Raw genomic sequence first — 19,828 nt, forward strand, 5'->3', positions numbered from 1 at the left:
GCTTCTGCTGAGGGATGAGGAGCCCAAGTCCTACTGCTTGGAGCTCATAAAAGATGGTGTAGAGAGCCTGCCTTGTGTCTGGGGAGATGGTCTGGACCTTGCCTACTGGCTGTTAATATTGTGGGTCCAGAGAGGGGACAAATGCCACCATGTGCTCTAGTAATTCAGGTCATGCCATAAGAAATCAAGGTCTTTTCCTAAACAGCCTTTTTCTGTTGCAGGAACTCTTCAGGGGGACTGCAGCCTGGCAGGATCTCTCTGTACCCCTGCAGCCCCCTGCCCCAGTGCTGTGAGTGGGAGACCTCTCTGGTGCCAAGGATCTCTTAGCACCATGCCCACACTTTGAGCTGGTGTGGCATCCCCCATCCTTTCTGTCTGAGAGCTGCAGCTGCCACTGGACTTAGACTCAGGTAGGTGACAGAGCCCCAGGAGGAGTGTGGGTTTGGGGCATCACTCAAGGACCAAACATCGAGTACCTCCAAGTGACTCATTTCCATTTCAAAGAGCCCATTTGTTTTATCTGGCAATTAGCTTGCATCCTCTGTAGAAAATTACTCCATAAATACCACCAAGCTCCCAGCCAATCTCCCCTTTTAAATATATTTTAAGTGCATGATTAATACACTTTCCCAGCCCCTGTCTGGGAGCGTGCGGGGAGGTCAGGGAGCAGGTAAATGAAAGAAAATGGCTTCACTCGGCATTGACTGGGCTATTAATCACTGCCCATTTTCTATAAATCATGGCAGATGGCAGAAGCAGGCAGGTACTCATGGGAAATGACACACCATGCATGACGGGAATCGCGGATCACAGCAGACACTGGCAAGGGAAGAGGCTGCTCCTCGCCCTGCTGTCCCCAGCGGAGGGAGGCCATGGCACTACACCTGTGACTCACCTCCACGTGGCAGCTCTCCCCTCTAAGAATGGATGTAAAAGTTTGCAGGAACCTTGGAAAATTCACGGTATCACAGCAGGACTGGATGGGCCTGTCTGGGGATGGCTCTGCTTCTCATCAGGCACAGGGGCAGCAGAGGGGAGGATTTGCTGCCTGTGGGTAGTGAGCGTTGAGGAGGATGAGTCCTGAGTATCAGCAACTTCTAACCACCATGGTCAGGGATACTTTTAATCAGAGCAACGATTAAAATTTTTGCTCCTGAAACTGAATGCTCATGATTGCTTTGCCTCAGAGCAGAGGCAGGCGGGAAAGTTGAGGGAAGAACTTAGACTGATAAAGTGAGGGGGGCAAATACATCCTAAAATGAGCATGCATGTGGCAGCAGCATTCATCTAGGCATTTTCTGTGCTGTAGTCTTGGAGGGATTCCCTCTTCATGCCTGGGAAATGCAGGCTCTTCCCTCCTGGAGTGGATGACCTTCTAATACTGCCTGGCAGTGCTGTGGGCGTTGTGCTTCCCTGTGTCTGTAATGTATCTATGGGTGGTGGAAAGCAGCTACTTTTTTTAGGAGGACAGACAACACTATATGTATAGATGAATGAAAAGAGTATTTTAGATGGAGGCTGTGTGAAAGATAAGAAAAACACAAATTATGGGCTCTCTTCTCCTGCACATTGCCAGTTACAGTGAAGCCAGTTGAAATAATCCTCTGCTGCACTTGGTATTTCTTCCACAGGGAATGGGATTTTTTCCTGTCACCTCTCTTTTCTACCAGAGAGGCAGAGAGATGTGTTTTTCCCTCCGTTGATGCAAGGAGAGCTTATGTTGAGCTAATCAGTTTTGCTTTCCCATAGCCTTGCCTTGCCCTGCTTACCCCAGCCAGACCTGCAGCTGGACACCCTTGATGCTGCTTGGCAAGGAGAGCAGCATCGCTGCCCACAGCACCTCTTGCACAGCTCTCACCTCCAGCCCTGGTACACAGCAACAACAGCTCCTGTTTTGCTGGCAAAATAGTTGGAAGAGCAAACTAGGCTGGCTGCCAAGGACTCCCAACACCAGCAGGGAGAAAATGGTCCAAAGTAGAGAAAACCATGATCATCTGCTCCAGGCCGGAGTCTGTCCTGTCAGCAGGGAAAAGAATGGACAAGGGTGGGGAGGATGGACATAGTAAGTGGACTTAAGACTGGTGAAGGACAGCTTCTGTCCATCGCTATGAAGGTCAATATGGAGAATGGCTCCCTGAGGGATGTGGTGGGTACTTGAGCATGCTGAGGTGAGTGTGTGCTGCTGGGCATGAGAGTCACAGGGACCTGCAGGGTGACAGATGCAGAAAGTGAGCAGCAAGGTAATCTTGGAAACGCGTGACCAGCAAAGGAAGAAACTTCCTCAAAAAGCCAAAAGGACCGATAAAGAGAGCGAGCGGGAGATGTGAAGCAGAAGACATGTGAGATCAGGAAAGGAGAGATTAATATGCCACAGCCAAGAAAGCTTCACATTATAAAGTGTTGGCGGGGTGATGGAGAGGATGGCATGGGGTCTTCAAAGAGCAGCTGGGTGGCCTTGGTGCTTGCTGAAGTCATCTCCCCCAGCCCAGGAGCTGCCTGGGGATGTCGTGTGGCTCCCACTGCTCCACCAGCACAGCTGGATCAGGCGAGGAGGGGGGCTGGTCGCCTCCACAGGCAGCTGTGTGCAGATGTTTTCCACTGAGGGAAGAGCAGTGAGGGCATAGTTTGAAAGGAAAGGGAAAAATCATAGCAGAAGCTGGAGAAAAATTGTTGCTGAAGGAAACCTTGCTCTCAGACTGTCTGAAGCAATATAGGGTGAAACCCCATTTTTTTGGCATCGAGGTTCTTCCTTCCACCCAATGTTATGTAAACCGGATGTTTCTTACCCCAAACAAGCTGTGTTTGGCTGCGCTGGACTCCTCAGCTGCTCCACAAGTCCACTGCTCTGGCTGTGGCTAGGCTGGAAGATCTGTAAGGAGAACTCGGGGGATGGCTGGGTCCCTCACCCTTTCCTAATCCCCTCCCCAGCTCCCCCACAGGCCTCACGGGAGCCTAATATTTGTGCATGTGTGTTTTAACACGGCATATGGTCTTCATTACACACAGACTTCTCGCTTCCATAATTATACCATGATGGGAGTTCCTGTCAAAGCCATAAAGCAAATTCTCTTCCCCCTGCCGTGTCCCTCCGCCCCCATGAGCCCTCCCCATAAAACTCGCAGGGGTCTCCAGTTTGCCAGGAGAACCCTCCCTCGCTGGTTGCATTAACCCTTTGCCTCCTCCCGTTCGGCAGCTGCTGGAAGAAAGCCAAGCTTTCCCCATGGGCGCTTGCTTACCAGAAAAGGGGAAGGTGTTGTGCAGATTTTGGCCGTGTGAGAAAGAGCAGAGAGAGCCAGCAGTGCCTAAGCCGTGCTGGGGAGGTGGGGAGGCAAGCAGCAGCCTAAGCCAGTGCCCTTGTTGCTGCTCTCTCACCGTCCTTGGAGCGTGCCAAACCCACCCACTGCCGAAGTACAAGCGCCTCTGGGTAGCGCGTGGCAGCTGTTTAACAACACGCTGCAACACTACCCTACAGTTCAGGACAGGAAATGAAGGCGGCTGCATCTGCAGGGGGAATTTAAGTGCACAGATTGCAATTACCTGCGCTGGAGTTTGGCCAGAGCCCCGCTCCTCCAAGCGTCGCCATGGGGCCGGACGCCGGCGGCTGGCGCTCAGGTGCTGTGGGGTCAAGCACAGCTCTGGAGGCTGCCTGGGGCCTTGTGGGTCATGCCCAAACCTTGTCTGAGGTGAATGGAGGCAGGCAAACATGGAGAATTTATGCACAAAGGGGAAATTTGGCTTTATGTGTATGTGGCATTGAGATGATGGAAATTTAGGTGCCCTTTTTCTTGGTGATTGACTGGAAAATAGGCTTGGACAGTCTGGGGTGCAAGTAATTGCACTAGAAATAGTGAGTAATGCAGAGGACAACTTCTCTCAACAGGTCTTTCTGGCCCCTAAGCCAGGATGCTGCTGAGAGTCAGGAAAGAAACCATTTCTGGGGCTGCCCTGGCCTTTGGGGTCAATGGGATATCCCCAGTGGGTATGGGCTGCAAAGGGCTTGTTCAGGATCACACCAGAGATCCCACTCTGCTCTGTGCTCATCATGACAGGAAAAATTCCATTTCCCACTAGGTGGTAGAGAAGAGCTTGGCTGAAAATCCTCCAGCTTCTCACAGCTGAGCAAGAAAGAGGGGGGGTTATATAAAACCAAATACATCTGTTTTAGCCAAGACTCTAGCAGACCCAAATGTAAGAGGGGTGTCACTGCAGAGGGCTGGGGGAGAGGTGAGGGGTGGCCAGGGTGCTGAGCAGGGCATGGGTGCCACCCAGCAAACACTGGCTCCTGCTCATCACCAGCCACTGCCATGCCAGGCACTGGTCCACACTCTTTTTGACATCTATGGATATTTTATGACCCTTTACTGATTGGTCTTGGGGAATGTGGTTTGAAATGGGCTGTATCTAATAAAAGAAAGAGGGGAGCAGGGGAAGTGTTCATACTGATTTCATCTAGCACATGCTAGTCCAGCATCACCCCAGCCTGTCACAGAGCTGGTGAGCTTTGCCCACATGCCTGCACTGCCTGCATAGCAGTGACGGTACCTTTAGTGTTTTTCACTGATGTTAACTCCCTGTATCTCCCCGATTTTTCCCCCCCACAAGTCAAACACATCTTCACTGACAGCAGTTTTAACTAGGCGCAGGAGTTATTCCAAGGCAGGATTCATGCCCAGCCTGGATAGAGGGACAGGAAGGTTGGCAGGAGGAGCCCTGACACCTCCAGAAAGTGGTTTCCTATTGAGATCTCCAGTCCCCACAGAGACAGCCCAGGGCTGGGATTCACAGATGCCCTAGAGGACTGCCTGAGCTCCTTTCCCACACCCTGAAAGATCAGAGGAGTGGGAGTAACTTAAAGAAGTCACACCTAAAGGCAGGATCAAAAACACCTGGCTCTTGCTAGACTGGTGTTTATTCATCTGACCAGTGCTTAAATGGCTCTAATGAGGTAATTCTGCAGCTTGCTCCCAGTCTGCATTACCCTTACCCTTACAGGGATTTTCTTGCTGTCTAACTTTGAATCTTTTTTCCCCGCACTTGATGCCCCAACTTCTTTTGCAATACACCCTGGGCAGGAAAAGTGTTTTTCCTTTTGACTATAGTTTATTGCATGTCTGAAGCCCAGTCCCACACCTGCACTCAGATATCATTATTTCATGATCTTACCTCTACCCCTTGCACACATCTTCTGTGTGCTCTTCCCCATTATCCAAATCTTCCTTGGGGTTCAGGCTCAGCAGATCCAGGCAAAGTGATAATCACAGATCAGCACCCAGGATGCTTGACTCCTGCTAGACCAAAGACTGGCTTGAATTTTCAGTACCTGCTTGCTTTAGTTTGTGCTTTCCATGCTTCTTTGTGGAAGCTGGACCCCCAGTGAGAGGTTGAAGCAGGGAGCGAGGCACCTACCTCAGCATTCCATGATCTTCCCTGACTCTGGAGTATCACATTTCAACTTAGGAATTTTTTTCACTATTTAAAATAATAGTTCAAAGGATGAAGGGTGACAGGTGCTGTGGACTGGAGGTGTGTCAGGATCCCATCACTCAAACATCCTGCCTGGATTTATATTTGCACACCTTGATAATTCAGAGGAGGAGGGAAGTGCTGGCTATGTTTCTTTGAAGTATCTGAAGTCTAGATGGATGAGCTGCGTGTGATGGCATGAAACTGGGGACTCTGTCTAGCTCTTCTGGGCAGACTGGATGAATGGAAGCTGTGCAGCTCAGCAGTTAGGGCTGGTCTCATCCTGGAGTGCTCGTGATCCCAGCACTGCACAACACTGACTCATAACCTTTTTCTAAGTGCTCCAGTTTTGATTGGGATGGGGTACAATGAAAGGTCTGACCCAGCTGAAAGGACCAGTAATGCCTTTCAATCTGAAGATACCTGCAATAATTGTGGGAGGTGTCTGAGGCTCTGAGGTGGTTGTTTTCATGGCATGAGGATTCAGAAGCAGTGTGTCCTGTGCCGATCTGTCTAGGATAAGTGCTTAAATAGAAGTAGATCACTTTTCTTCAGATAGGCTCATGAGAATGGTAAAATTTTCCTACTAGGGCCTGAGAAATGGTGGACCTGAATTTTAGGTGCTTTTTTTGTCAGTTGAAGGAGGCCCAAACATAGAGTGTTAACTTGCCTGGAGAGAAATGTCTTTTTTCAGGGATATGCATCTCATGGGTCCAGAAGGAAAATAAACATGCAGCATGATGCTGCAGATTGAACTGGAGGGCATTCAGCTCCCAGCTGGCTCCACACTTCAGGAATAGTGGCTGCCTCGTGTGAAAAGGAGAGGTCCTGGAAGCCTCACTGTCCTGTGATAAAATATGAAACCACAGTCCCCATGTGATGTGACCCTGGGCAGTGCTTACTGTGCCAAAACACACTGTTAGAGTGAGATTTCCTTCAGGACAGAGATACAAGCCTTCAGGTTTGAAGGACGATCAAGTGGAAGGAAGGCTGTGTGCTTGAGGAGTGGGGTTACAGTACAAAGGGGTCTCTAACCCCAACCCTGCAGGAGGTTTGTGCCAGGAGGTGCCTGCTGGGTTTGGGGGGTTCAGTGTGAGCTACCTTGAAGCCACAATAGAGCAAGGCAGAGGAGGGACACATTTGAGACCTGGTGGCTGAGCCCTTTCAGACTACGTGGCTCCAGTCTTTGCACTGGGGTCAAAGAGCAGAGACGTCTGAAACCACCAGAGTCTGTCCACAAGAAGAACTCTGAGTGGTTGGCAGTAAAGGCTCCTTGGGGAATTCAGTAAGTTTTGCTTCTTCTTGAGCACAGTTTTCCCAATAGTTTCCAAACCTCCTGTTCCTGAGAGCATTCTTAGATACCCACACATTGTGCAGTTCCCTCTGAAGCACGGAGAGAGTTGCATTTCTTCTGCTTTAATTTGAACCTTCAAACCTCCGTTGGACAGTAACAACACAGAATAAACAAGGCTTGTGTTGAAACACTCCTCCTCAGTGCTACACTGACCTGACTTGCTTTTCCTATGGACAGTCTCGATGCACTTTGTTCTTTAATGCATTAATCTTCACAAGATCCCAGGGAAGCTGGGAAATGGTGCTGCTTCTCTCTCCCTCTTGTTTTTATGGATAGGGAGCTGAGATCCTAAGTATCCCAAAGTCAACTAAATGCTGTTGAAAGTGCTTGTTTTTTACCTTTTCAGAAAACCCAGAGACCAACAGAGTGGGGTACGTGTGCTATGGAGGTGGATTGGACCAGAACTGACTGGAGTGAAGAGCTCGTGTTGACCTGAGGGTTTTGTTCCTGCAGAGGAAGGTCTGAGGCTCCCACTGGACTTTGCTCACCTCTCAGCACAGAGCAAAGCTGGTGTCCCCTGGAAATGGAAATCGGCGGGTGGGTGATTTGGTGGCGTCCCTCTGCTCTTGTTGTATTACCAGCTGCTCTGAGGTTCCTGCTGCAGGCCCTTGAAGCAGCCAGGCAGCCCTCCAAGCCTACTCCGACCCAGCAGGACTTCTTGTCTCCCTTGTAATGTTTAGGAGTAAGGAGCTTTCCAGACAGTTGTGATGTCAAGTGTCCATGTCGGTGGGAAGGGGGTGAGAGGGGACCCCCTATCACTGTGAGTGCTACTGGACCCCCCAAAAGGCTGAGAGCTTGGAAAGCATCCACACAGTCGATCACGTCTCTGAACTATCTGTGCTTCATGAACCTCCAGCTCATGAATCTTGGAATGAAAGGCCTTCTCAGGAGATTTGTGGCGCATCCACTCCCAGCTAGAAATACCACAAGAAAAGCCTCTCTTGGGGAGATCCCAGTTCTAAGCAGGAAATGCAGAGTGATGTGAGAGTGAGAAGAAATCCAGATGTGGCCACTATCTGCTTTATTTTACTCTGGGAAACCAAGTTCTCTTTTGTGGGGTATAGTTTTGTCAAGCATCGTTCTCAGGCGTATCTAGCCCTTGCGTTTGCCAGTTATAATTGAGTTAGACCCACATATCAAAGCTGTGTGTGCGTGTCTGTGTGTCCTCATGCCTGTGTGTGGAGACAGCTTCCAACAGATCACTTTCTGTTGTTTTTCTGCTAACAGACTGAACAGAGCTACTCACTCCCACATACACACAGAGCTCTGGCTCACACAGCTGCCTAGGGAGAAGCACTGGCTTTTCTCCTCTTGGGCCAGTGTTGCGTTTTTGAATTACTTTACCAAGAAGTGTTTAAGTATTTGGGTTTTTCAAAGTGAAGCAGTTTCTCCGCTACCAAGCCTTTGTTTCCTTGCACAGTTCAGAAGTTTTCTGTGCAGTGTTGCCTTGTTTGCAATCCCAGCCCAGCCTGGGAAACATGCAGCATAGTTCAATGCTGAGGAAAGTAACTCTTTCCTTTTAAAAGGGACTACTTGCTGTGAGTGACTGCCACCCAGGGGTGTGCGATATTTGCTGGATTTTGGAGGTAAGCTCAGGCTCTGAAGGGGTATTGCAGGGAAGGAAAATATCCTGGACTTGCCAGGTGAATGCAAGCTTGAGGACAGGTTTGGAAAGCATTTTATGACCTTGTGTAACATTGGTGCTTGCAGTGCTCCCGTGTGAGCTTTGCTCTCCTTGGCTCTTGCTCTGTGGGGTCACTGTGAGGTCCAGGCTCTTGTGGTGCCAGGGAGCAGGAGAACACTATGCACATATCCATGAGCAGCCAAATCTTTATTAAACCTCGAAAAGATCATTAATCTCACCAAAATATTTGCTGTTTCTAAAGTTTAGGTAGGGGGTAGATACCCTCAGGTGTTTGGCAGGTACCACTTATAATTAAAACAAATAGCAGGAGCAACAAAGTGGAACTGCTGGTGATAATTCCCCTGCTCCTCACACACTTTTTTTGAGTGCATCCAGTTGGCCCCAAACCAGTACTATTCCCCAGCAGAAACTTTCCAACATTTATTCATCACACACACAGTTGACAAGTGCCTCCAATTCTCTAGTTACCAATGCACTAATGAACATCTGCTAGTCTTTCTTACTAGTTCAAGGACTTGGGCAGGGAATAGACTGGGGACTGAATTTCTCTGTGTGTCTGAATAAGGTTAAAAGTGGATTTTACATGAGGGCAGAGCCTTACTCTGGGGTTCCTCATACTTCTCAATCAATGGCTTCCAAAGTCCAAACCTTTTGGTTAACAGCTGCTTCTGAGAAATGGGGCTTTGAGGGAAGGAGTGAATGTGTCTTGAACTATCAGAAAAACAAGAAATAAAGATAATTTTTTGCTTGTGAGTAAGTTAAACTATTCCAAGTAGTCTTTGCTGTTGCTAGTCCTGAAGAGCTTGAAAACTTTTGGCAATCATGCAAGATCTTGCTTTGCTACCTCTTGCTAGTAGGAATGTAAAAATTGCCCAAAAATATACGCAGTCAAACCAACCGTCAGGTCCCACAATGAGTATCTCTGAGAGATAGCTAATTACTTCTCCAAAACTTGGAAATATTTGCTCTGGAGAACCATCAAATAGCAAGATCTGTACTGTACAACAAAAACCGCTCTAGAGCTTCTGTACTGTCGCTTTAGTCATGTCACTGTTTTATTGCTGGATGTTGCATACAGGAAGAAAATTCAGCTTTGACTTAACCCCTTGGATTAACAGCAGGTACAAACTGCTCTGGCATTTAACTCAGTCGTCTAGAAAATAATTTGTTTGTGTTTAATAATTTCTGTCTTCCTTACACCAGCCTTTTAACTCTCTCATTCTGTGCTTTGTCACCCATTACCACCCAGCATGTTGTTTTCCAGTGTGAAACTGGGATGTGGAAATGGCTGGAAATAGGGAACCCAGCTCAAAGGAGTGTGTGCTACCTGGTGGGTATTGCTCAGCCATGCAAGGAAGCCTAAGGGCTCTGAAAAATAAGAAAGGTGCATATGAAAACTGATGCATTTAACCACTGGGGCCATCTCCTTTAGGAGGTCACTGTCAGCACTTTCTTGGAGGCTGGAGCTGTCTGTAGGTGGCTGGTTACAGGTGCCTGTGCAGGGCAGTGGTGTCAGTATGAACCGCTGTGCAGCACACAAATCATTTCTGATGAAAATTAAATACCCAAAAAAGAAATTCCACTACCAATGGAATTTGTGCAATCATGCACAAATGACTAATAAATAGCACCGCAATCTCTCCTTAAGCTGTGATTTATCTGTCTGGAGACTTACTAAAGAAATGTTCCTGCTGTTTGCACAGTTTTTATGATGGCTCTGCTTTTTGACCCTCTGGAGTGTCAAAGCCTCTTTCTGTGCTCTGGCAGTCCCCACAAAAGCCCCACACGTCCCCTCCAGCCCACAGTGCCTGTGAGCAAGTGCCCCCACACCCTGACACCCTGGCCCTGCTCTTTCCCAGCCTCACACGGTTGCTCTGTGCTGCAGTGAAATGTCCTTGTGGTCTGTGCCAGTGAAGGAGCTTCCTGTGTTTTGTCATCTCCTGATCAAGCACAGGACTCAAGGGAATGGCAGGAAGGTGAGTCAGGGGAGGTTTAGGTTGGATAGTAGGAAAAGTTTCTTCACCCAGAGGGTGTTTGGGTACTGGAACAGGATCCCCAGGGAAGTTGCCATAGCACCAAGCCTGTCTGAGTTGAAGGAGTACTTGGACAGTGCTCTCAGGCACATGGTGGAATTCTTGGGATGTCTTGTGCAGGGCCAGGAGCTGGACTCAATGATCCCTTCTAACTCAGCATATTCTATGATTCTATGATCCTATGATTCTCTTTTCCAGGGTTGTTGCATCACTGCTGGAGGAGCAGCTTATGCAAGACCTTCCTCCTTCTCCCAGGCAAAACTCACCCAAGTCTGTTTGGACCAGTAACTTTTGGAATGTGAGTGGGTCAGGCTGTTTTGGGCAAAGCTGTGGGAGCAGTAGCCTGGCTGCTCCTGTCCCCTTGTCTGTCTCTGCTCTCTGCAGTGCACTCAGAATTCCTGAGCTAAGGCCAGATAGAGGAAAATCTCAAACACATGACTTTAAAAATAAATGCTTTTTTCTTTCTTTTAGCTAAAATGTGCACTTTGCGTAGCTGGTTCATGAGTTCCAGCACATTTAGGGTCAGCAATACTTTGAGGTGCCAGTGTCTTGCTGACAGTATTGGATGATGGGGCAACAAACCCCTACATGTCTTTTTGATGTGTAGGACATGACAGAAGCAGCTAAAGCTGTTCTGACTCAGCCCTCAAGCATTTCTGACATCAAAGTGTAGACACAGGCAGTGCTGAGTGGTCAGGACTTTGTGTTGAATCTTTTCTCACTGCTGTCTGGGGAAGAAAAATCTTTAGCTGCCAATGAGGTTGACTTCCACTCTGACAATAGTTCACCTGTAGAATATATAGTGTTATGTGACATGTAAAATTGAGGTATGATGTAATTTAGAAGTTCCAGCCCTCTTTATGAGATGCACATGCAATGCACATAACCCCCTTTTAATAATTAAAACAGTGGAGTATTTAGAAAATCTCAGTGTGCAGAGTTTCTCAGGAAACGGGAGGAGAAAAAGGCACTTGAGGTATCAGCTTTGACTGCCCTTTGCCGTGCAGGACATGGAATATTTGCACTCATGTATGAATGCAAATCCATTGATCAGAATTGTCTCCAGCCTTGAACCCCCTGTGTGGCACCAGCTGAATGAGCAAGTCCAGCTACCCACCTTGCTCCTCTCTCCCCGTGGCTGAAGGACCCTCCCAGGAACCTGCCATATAAGTTGGCTTCCCAGATGTTCCCAGGTCTGCACACAGAAGCCACACTGCACGTTGGACTGTCACATTCCTGATGGCAGGTATGTCCACAGAGGCTGAAACCTTGTGACAGCAATGCTAGGAACAGATCCAGCCAAAATTAAGTTTATTTCATGAAAAAAATAATGCAGGAGATGCTCTTCAAAGTAATCAGCAAACTCTCTATATCAGCTCTATTTACTTTTTTAAAAAATATTGTTTCAAAATCATAATCCTCTTTGTTGGGACTTTCAGGAGTATCATCACCCTTCCAGCATCAGGCAGGGCTGTTGGAAAGCATCATCTGGGCTGTTGTGGTCTGTGATCTGGCTGCCCAGCTGTGGTCGTCAGCTCCCAGTCCCAGTGGGGTCCTGCCCTGGGGCACAGCACACACGCTCATACCCTGACAAATACACGCAGCTGAGAAAGGTTGGAAGTTCCTGCTTAGTGTCTGCTGTCAGAAAACGCTGCTCTGCTACAGTTGAGCCATCCCCATGGGAGCATGTCAATTCGGACAAACTTAAGTTTAGGGGAAAAAAACCCAGAATAACTAATTTCAATAAATTCAGAGCTGTCAGCTGTCAGAATGGCACATTTCAAGTTTTCAGTCTCAAATGCCTTCTCTTTGGCACCACTGTGCATTAATGTATACCAAATTCTTACATGAAATAATGCAAAATGAATTACGAAACACAATAATACTATTCAAATCTGTATTGGAATAGAAGCATGGAATCCTCAAAATATGAAATATACATTAAATATAAGCATAATGGAATGGAAAAGAAAAAATCCAAAAATGCAAACAAATACTTCAGTTGATCTGAAAGGAAGTGTTTCCAGAATATTGTTTTGTAAGGGATTGTTGACAAACCCAAATTTCACCTTTCCCGTTCAGTTTTCAGTCTTATGTCAGAAATCCTAGCTGAAGGGAAATCCAGGGCAGTAGATGCATGAATGTTTTTATAAATATACACAGATATAACTGTATGTTGTTATTCTATTTATCTTTTTTCTTCTTTTTCCTACAGCATCTACCTCATTCTGTAAACTGAAGCTGTTTTTGCTTCCTATGATGGAATTAATTACAAAGCAATTATTTGACCCAGTTATTCATGAGAGCTTTTGGTCATCCCATGGATGATGGGACTTCAAGTTCCTTTTATTTTTCTTTCATGTCACAGCCAGGGCAATCACAGAAAATCTAGTGGTAGCATCCATTTGCCCAGAAAGGTGGGGAAGGCTGACCTCTCCATTTCTTTGCTTTGAGGGGGCTCTGGTGGTCCACAGTCAATATGTTGGTCCCTGTGGATGCTGGTGAATCTGACCTGCACTGCAGGCACTAAATTCAATACTGGCATCCCTGCATGTGGGAGCTCAGGCAGTGTGTGTGTGGAGGAGGCATGTGCTATTGAGGTTTTGAAACTCTTTAGCAAGGCTTAAGAGACAGAGGTTGCTGCTTTTTTGGCCTAAGAGGAAGAAGCATTACTTTAAACAAATGTTGAGTAAGGCTGGCCAAACCCAACATCCAGCAGTGACTCTCCTGCACTGCCACAGGTCAAGGGCAGGGTGTCGATTTGAAGGTGGATGTTTCCTAATGTGCAGTCATTGGTAACCTAAAGCAGGTTTATGACAGAGCCAAGATCAGGCATTAGTGCAATAGACTGGTAATTCAATCACTTTATAGAAGTTGATCTGTCCTTTTTATTACAATTATTGTCAGCCCGGGTGTTTCGTTCCATCACTGAAAATAAACATCATTTATCATACTTGTAAAGATTAGCCCCTGACAGCTCCAGCTCTGCTTTGCATAAATGTGTATTAATGTCGGCTCTGTCTGAAGTGGAGAGAGAAGTCTATATTTCACAAGAATGATTAGACAGTGTCACCACTGCTTTAAGTAATGTCTTATCATGACGGATAATCAAACTGTGAAAAAAAAACAACAAAAAAAGGCAATTTATTGCATATGCAATTTTTGCTTTATTGGGCTGAGAAATAGCAATATTTTTGCTACTGCATTTTTGAGGTTTGTAATGCCCAGGATCTGGGCTGATGATACCTTTCCTGGGTTTCAGGAGGCACATGATGTTTCAGCTCATCAGCAGAGCTGGGACCTTCACCTCTCAAGGCAAGGCTGCCTTGAGTCTTCCCATTTGAAGACCCGAGAGTCTGCAACTTTGCCAGTCTTTCAGCAGTCTGTGCCTTGGGCTGAGTTAAATTTGGAAAGTTTCAAGCTAAAATGATGATGACATTGGTTAGAATGAGATTAAAGGAAAATATGATGCCCAGACTAAAATATTCTTACAGACACTTTCCAGAGAAGCTTTAGGGCTCCGGGGCCTTGAAGCAAGAGCTCAACAGTTGGCAAGTGCCTGCCCTCAGGTCAGGGCTGCACTTTTGCTGCTTCCATCAAAATGCACCCACATTAACTGCAGGAAAAAAAAGAATTGTTTGTCAGTGTGTACTTCAGAGCTGTTAGAGCTCAATAGCCAGACTCTGTGTGTTTGAGTTCTCAGCTAACAAGAGGGAAGGAGCCCTGTTCCAGCAACTGTGTCTTCTGTCAGTTGCCATGGAAGATGTGTCTCTGGCATCCAGAATGAAGAACAGCTAAAGACATGAGCTGAAGTCTCACTCTTTGCCAGTTAAGCCAGGGTGATGCCAAGAGTGCTCCCTTGTCACCTGAACCATTAGTTCTCTGAGAGGGAAATGCACATGGGCACCGATGTCCATCACACACTGACTGTAAGTCAGCTCTCTGCTGCAGTGCACAATAACAACTCTGCGACTTTTGTGAAGAATGTCAGAGCTGAAGCAAAGTCCTTATCATCAGTATCAGGGTTGGTACTGGGCCTCTTTGATCAGTTTGAGAAACTGAAGAAGGGAAACCAAACCCAACCCCATGTGTGTTTTCAGGTGCCACTTTTTTACTTTTTTTTTTTTTTTTTTTTTTTTTTTTTTTTTTTTTTTTTGTGCTGAAGTTTGAGTAGTGCACTGAAAAGCCTATGATTTCTGGGCATTACATCTGCTGGGTTTTGTGAAAGCCCCAGGCTGCAGAGTAAGAGTGCTTTTGTGAGAGTATCTCACATTAATTCTTGCTGTTTTAAAAAAGAAATTTCCAAAGTTTGTGCCTTCATGGGGGGAAAAAAAGTGCACAACAACATGGAGGCATGGATCCCCTCAAAAGAAAATGTCAATTAAAACCTTTTTATAAAATAATTTTATAATTTCTAAGCCAGCCACCTTATTTTGGCTTGTGTTTGAGATCAGTGTTAATTGAAGATGACACCTTAAAATTAGCCCACTGTGGAGGTATCTCATTGAATTAGATCCTAAAGGAGCAGTAATACATTAAGTACCATATATGAAAATAAATAAACCTCTTCCCTGCATAACTAATAGCTACTTCTGTTATTAAAGCTGATGTATTTAAAGCACTGTAACTATACTGAGTGCTTATACTACTATTTTTCCCTTTTTTTTTCCCTTTAAATGACAGCCTGTTTATTTCCTTTTAAACTACAGTTACCTCCAGTTTTACCTCGTTTTCCCTGATTTGGTGCTGGTGTTGATACAAAAAACACCATGGCACAGCTTTCCCTTTGCTAAAGAACCTGAAACTGAAACGTCACTCTGGAATGAAACTAAAAAAACCCAAAAAGCAAAAGTAGTGCTCGTGAAGGAGCCAGTTGGTGGTGGTGGAGGGAAGGAGTGGGTGAGGATGGCACTGGGACCATTAGCGATTGAAGAAATGCTGATTTTAGCCAGTGGTATTAGCAACTGGCACTTTTTAAAGTGCTAAAAGCTTTGGACACAGATTACCATGTGCATATTTCAGTTTCCTTTAAATCCAGGGAGATTTCCTCTTAAAGCACACTCTCTCACTCTCTGACTCTTTTTTTTTTTATTATTCAGCTAGATTGTGCTTGATGGGGACTGTTAACTGAATGCAGCATATTATATATTACTTCAATAAATCACCAGCAGCCAAAGCATTCAATATCATGCAGAGCAGTAATCAGAGGAAGTCTTAATCACACTTTAAATGGTTTGGATTTATGCTCTGCTTTCCACGGGCTACTGCCGCTGCTGGAAAGGCACAGAGGCACGGCTCCGTGGTGGCCAGCCAGGACCTGGTCCAGCCGGTGCCAGGGGCTGGGATCACAGCCAGGATGCAGGGTGTGTGCCAGGGGTGCAGTGCTTGGGACAGCGAGGATGAACAGCCTCCAGGGCTTTCTTGGAGCTCTTTGTATCTATGCAATGGTCTCTTCAGATTGCCTGGGCATTTTGGTGTAAAAATATGTCACTCTGACAATGTAAACAGCTGCTCTTATTGCATAAATGTTGTACATATGAGTGGCAAGTCCTGGCTTTGTTTTGACTGAAAAAACATGTTTTAACATAGAATTTATTTCTAAAGAAATCATCAGATAAGAGCAAAACCAGCTGCTATATGCCTTTTGCATTATGTCCAGGAGATTAGAAACGCCTCCTGGATTTTTGTCAGGGTGTGGGAGAAGTAAAGGAGAAGGGCTGGCTTAAAAAAACTAAACAAGCCACAAAATCCCTTAAATATAATTTTTAATTTATGACTGGTGACCCACTGAGGCTTTCCATGAAAGTAAAACTTTCCAGCCAGGGGCTGTGGGCGCGAGGTCCATGTGGGTCTCAGGGAGGCGAGTGCCAAGTGTCAGCCCACCGGCTGCCGCCGGCAGAGGATGAGAACCTTCCTCCCCTGCACCGTCACACGCCCGACCTTCACCTGCAGCCTTGCAACGATATACAGATGTGCAGTGACATCATCTGCCTTGGTCACAGGGAGGAATCACAGCAGAAAACAATAACCCCTTTTGGGGGGAAGTTAGTAATTTTGGTTAATCCCATGGCCTGGAGCAGGGCACAGACATGATGGCAGTCACTGACCATCAGCACTCGCTGGGGACGGGGACATGGCTCTGCCGGGTGCGAGGTCAACAGGCTTGTTAAGCACATCTTGCTGGGAGAGCCCTGGGCACACTGTGAGCTGCTTTCCCAGCTCAGAAACACTCTGTGGGCCCCCTCAGCTGGAGAGATTGAGCCTCCCTTCCACCCCGGCCTTAAAAGTACTCACACTGCCTGCACCATAAATTACTGCTCTAGCAGTGGAAATTTGAACAAGACCAAGCGGAGCAGAGACGCAGCGGCTGAGATGGTTAAACAATAGCCCTGCACACAGGAAACTCTCCCATAATGGTGGATTTAAGTTCCAAGGAGCTTTGGTACCCGACTATTGGGTTCATTCCCTCCACCCCCTCTTTTGTTTTTCATTCAGTTCCATGTTGTTCATGTCTCTTAATAGGGCATCCTTCATTATCATTATCCCTAATAGTGGTTTATTGTATTAGTTACAGTTAATTTAAATGTTACCGAAGCATTGAAAACAGATTGCAGATGTTTTGAAACAGATGTTATTTTAATGTTAAACAAAATCATGAATATTTATGGGTCATTATTGCCTGGGTTGAATTAAGCTCTTTAAATAGTAATGTATGGGCTTAATGTCTTTTGAAGGAAATGCTCCAAAAAAAGGTGAATGGAAAAACACTGTCATATAAAGATGTATAAATCATTTCTTCTGGCAACACTGTGTTTTTCCTCTATGAACAGACAGAATTAAATACTGTTATATTACTAAAACAGGTACCGTTCTTGTTCTGTAGCTGAAGTGAGCCTAAGAAAAATTTTTGAGCTCAGAAGCACCTATAGAGATCTTTGTTTTGTGGTGAAGGGACCCACCTGCTCCCTGGAAGCAGACCTAAAGTTGTAGGAATATTTTGAGGTGGAGTCATCAGTTTTAAAGGAAAATAAGGCAAAGATGACGCAAGCACTCAACTCACTTGGTGTCAGTCTTTCCTACAGAAACACAAAGCGGGTTTGTTAATGCCACATGCAGGCTGTCTCTGCTTGAGTCATATTTCTTTCTTTATGGAGATGGAGTTAGTCTTTAAGGCAGCAGCTCAAAATGGCCTTTCATTCATTACAAAGTTATTTAGTTACGGGTAGGTAACTCTGAATGACATTTCTACATCTTGCACTTTATTAGTTGATCCTAGCTGCTAAATGACATGGAGAGATCAGTATATTATGGCAGGGGAGTTCAGTTGTTTTGGCCGGTTTTAGACAGGGTCCAACCCACTAGAGTTGAAAATTTGCCTTTGAGATGATGAACTCAAGGGATGTTGATGATGATTAACTCAAGAGGAAGGGGGGTGGGATAATACAGTGGAAATTTTAAAATAATGAGTTTGTAAACACAGGGATGATTTCCTCCTCCACAGACATGCAACACTTCCATTGCCTTGGGATGAGTCATGTCCTATTTAGAAGAGGAACGACCCAAGCATTAGTTTGTCAGCACTGAGTCTGGATGATGCTGGGATAGGAATGGTGCAGGCAAGGGGACATGCAGCCACAACCCATCTCTGCTTGTGTTCACTGGGACTGTGTGCTCTAACCTGCAGCATTGAATCTTTGTCCTTTTTTCTTCCCTTTTTCCTCTCTAAATTTGTACTTTGGAGGAAAGCCTCAGTTCTCCTGAAGCTGGCAGAACTCCTTGTCTCCAGTCACAAAACCCCTGAGCAGATGGGCACAGGTTTTGGCTAACCACAGTGGCAGTTGTTGAGCATTAAGGTCTGTAGTCTCATCCAGGAGCATCTAAGCATTCCCCTTCTCCCTTGGCCGAGGGGAGCGAGCAGCTCCCGTGGTGCTCAGGCTGATGTCCAGCACAAATATCTCACTGCTGCCACAGTGCAGGCATTTGCCCCAGGGCCTCAGGACCTGTGTGGTCAGGAATGGAAGCAGGAATGTACCGGCCTTTCAGCTTCCAGTGTGATGTAGGCATAGGGATCACAGGAGAAGTGATGAAGAGCTGCACATTGCATCTTACTACTGACTTGAGCGGAGGCAAAGAACAGATGTGATTGGAATCATCAGACTTTGTTTTTCTTTCCAGAAGCTGGTCAGGCAAGTTTTCTATTGTGGTCTAATCTCTTGATTTAAAAGCCATACTGAGAAATCACATACATCCAATTGAAGAGGTGTTCCTTCAACAGCTTGGACCTGCAGTTCACTGCTTTCATGTCCTGAGTAAAGTCTGGTACAGTACATTATATTCAGTAGACTGCCAGAAAGGGAGTTCATTTAGTTTGATGACAGATTAATACTGATTCGCAAATTAATTTTGTCTCTTTGTATATCAAGGGTGTCCACAACTTATTTAATTTGTAATAAATATAATTATAGAAATGAATGAGCTATCAAGATTTTTAAAGTATGATCCATCAATGTTGGCACGACTTGTAATACTGGTCATTATAAATAAAATGGGTCTTTTGCAATATGGAATGCAATTTTCCCTGTAGTTTGTCTCATTATTTTCTGACATGTGGGTTAATATTAAATTACAATGCCTTAATTTTCAAATCAGGGCTCAATTTGTAAATAAGAGGTTAATAAATAACCTTTCCAGCTGGAGGCCTTATTGTGACTTCATTAAAATAAACTTTTAAATGAGACGAAGCCTTGATGGTACCCACATTGTCTCATCTAGTACATTGCAAAACAAAAAAAATAATCTCCTGTGGCTGCCAAAAAAACCTACCCAAAGTTATTGTGCCTCCAATACATTCCAGTAGTCTTTAAATGTCCCATGTAACTGGGCTATACTCTGACTTGCTCCATCTCCTGCTTCCTGACACATGGAGCACATGCAGAGCTGTCCTTTGAGAGTGACCTTGGGCACACTGTGAAGGCTGCAGGTGGTTGGTGTCACACGTTGTGCTGTCCATCTTAGTGGTCCTTCAGTGGATGCAGCTTCTCATTTCTGTCACTAAGCTCAGACCTACTCTTGCTTCTTTGCTTTCTGCTGCATTTCATGTGAGGTTTAGATAGGATATTAGGAATTTTTTTTTTCATTGAAAGGGTTGTGAAGCATTGGAAAAAGCTTCCCAGGGGAATGGTGGAATCATCATCCCTGGAAGTGTTAAAAAAAGTGTAGGTGTGGTGCTTTGGGACATGGTTGGGCGCTGGATTTGGCTGTGTTTGTTTTATGGTTGGACTTCATGATCTTTGAGGACTTTTCCAGTCTAAATGATTCTGTGATTCTCTAATG

The 19,828-nt window shown here is 45.9% G+C and overlaps 1 long non-coding RNA gene across 3 annotated transcripts in view; it reads left to right on the forward strand.

Moving 5' to 3' along the window:
• Positions 1-19,828, forward strand: part of LOC137476940 (uncharacterized) — a 44,430-nt gene that overhangs the window by 22,819 nt on the left and 1,783 nt on the right. For 2 of the 3 annotated variants that reach the window (XR_011000733.1, XR_011000734.1), the window contains exons 3-5: positions 222-410; positions 4,072-4,188; positions 7,164-7,354. This is a non-coding gene — a long non-coding RNA (uncharacterized lncRNA). Of the gene's footprint in view, positions 1-221; positions 411-4,071; positions 4,189-7,163; positions 7,355-10,693; positions 11,496-19,828 lie in introns of those variants that run through there. The other variant, XR_011000735.1, reaches the window with a different exon arrangement.

The sequence above is a fragment of the Anomalospiza imberbis genome, chromosome 7, assembly GCF_031753505.1.
Source record: "Anomalospiza imberbis isolate Cuckoo-Finch-1a 21T00152 chromosome 7, ASM3175350v1, whole genome shotgun sequence".
Classification (NCBI taxonomy): Eukaryota; Metazoa; Chordata; class Aves; order Passeriformes; family Viduidae; genus Anomalospiza; species Anomalospiza imberbis.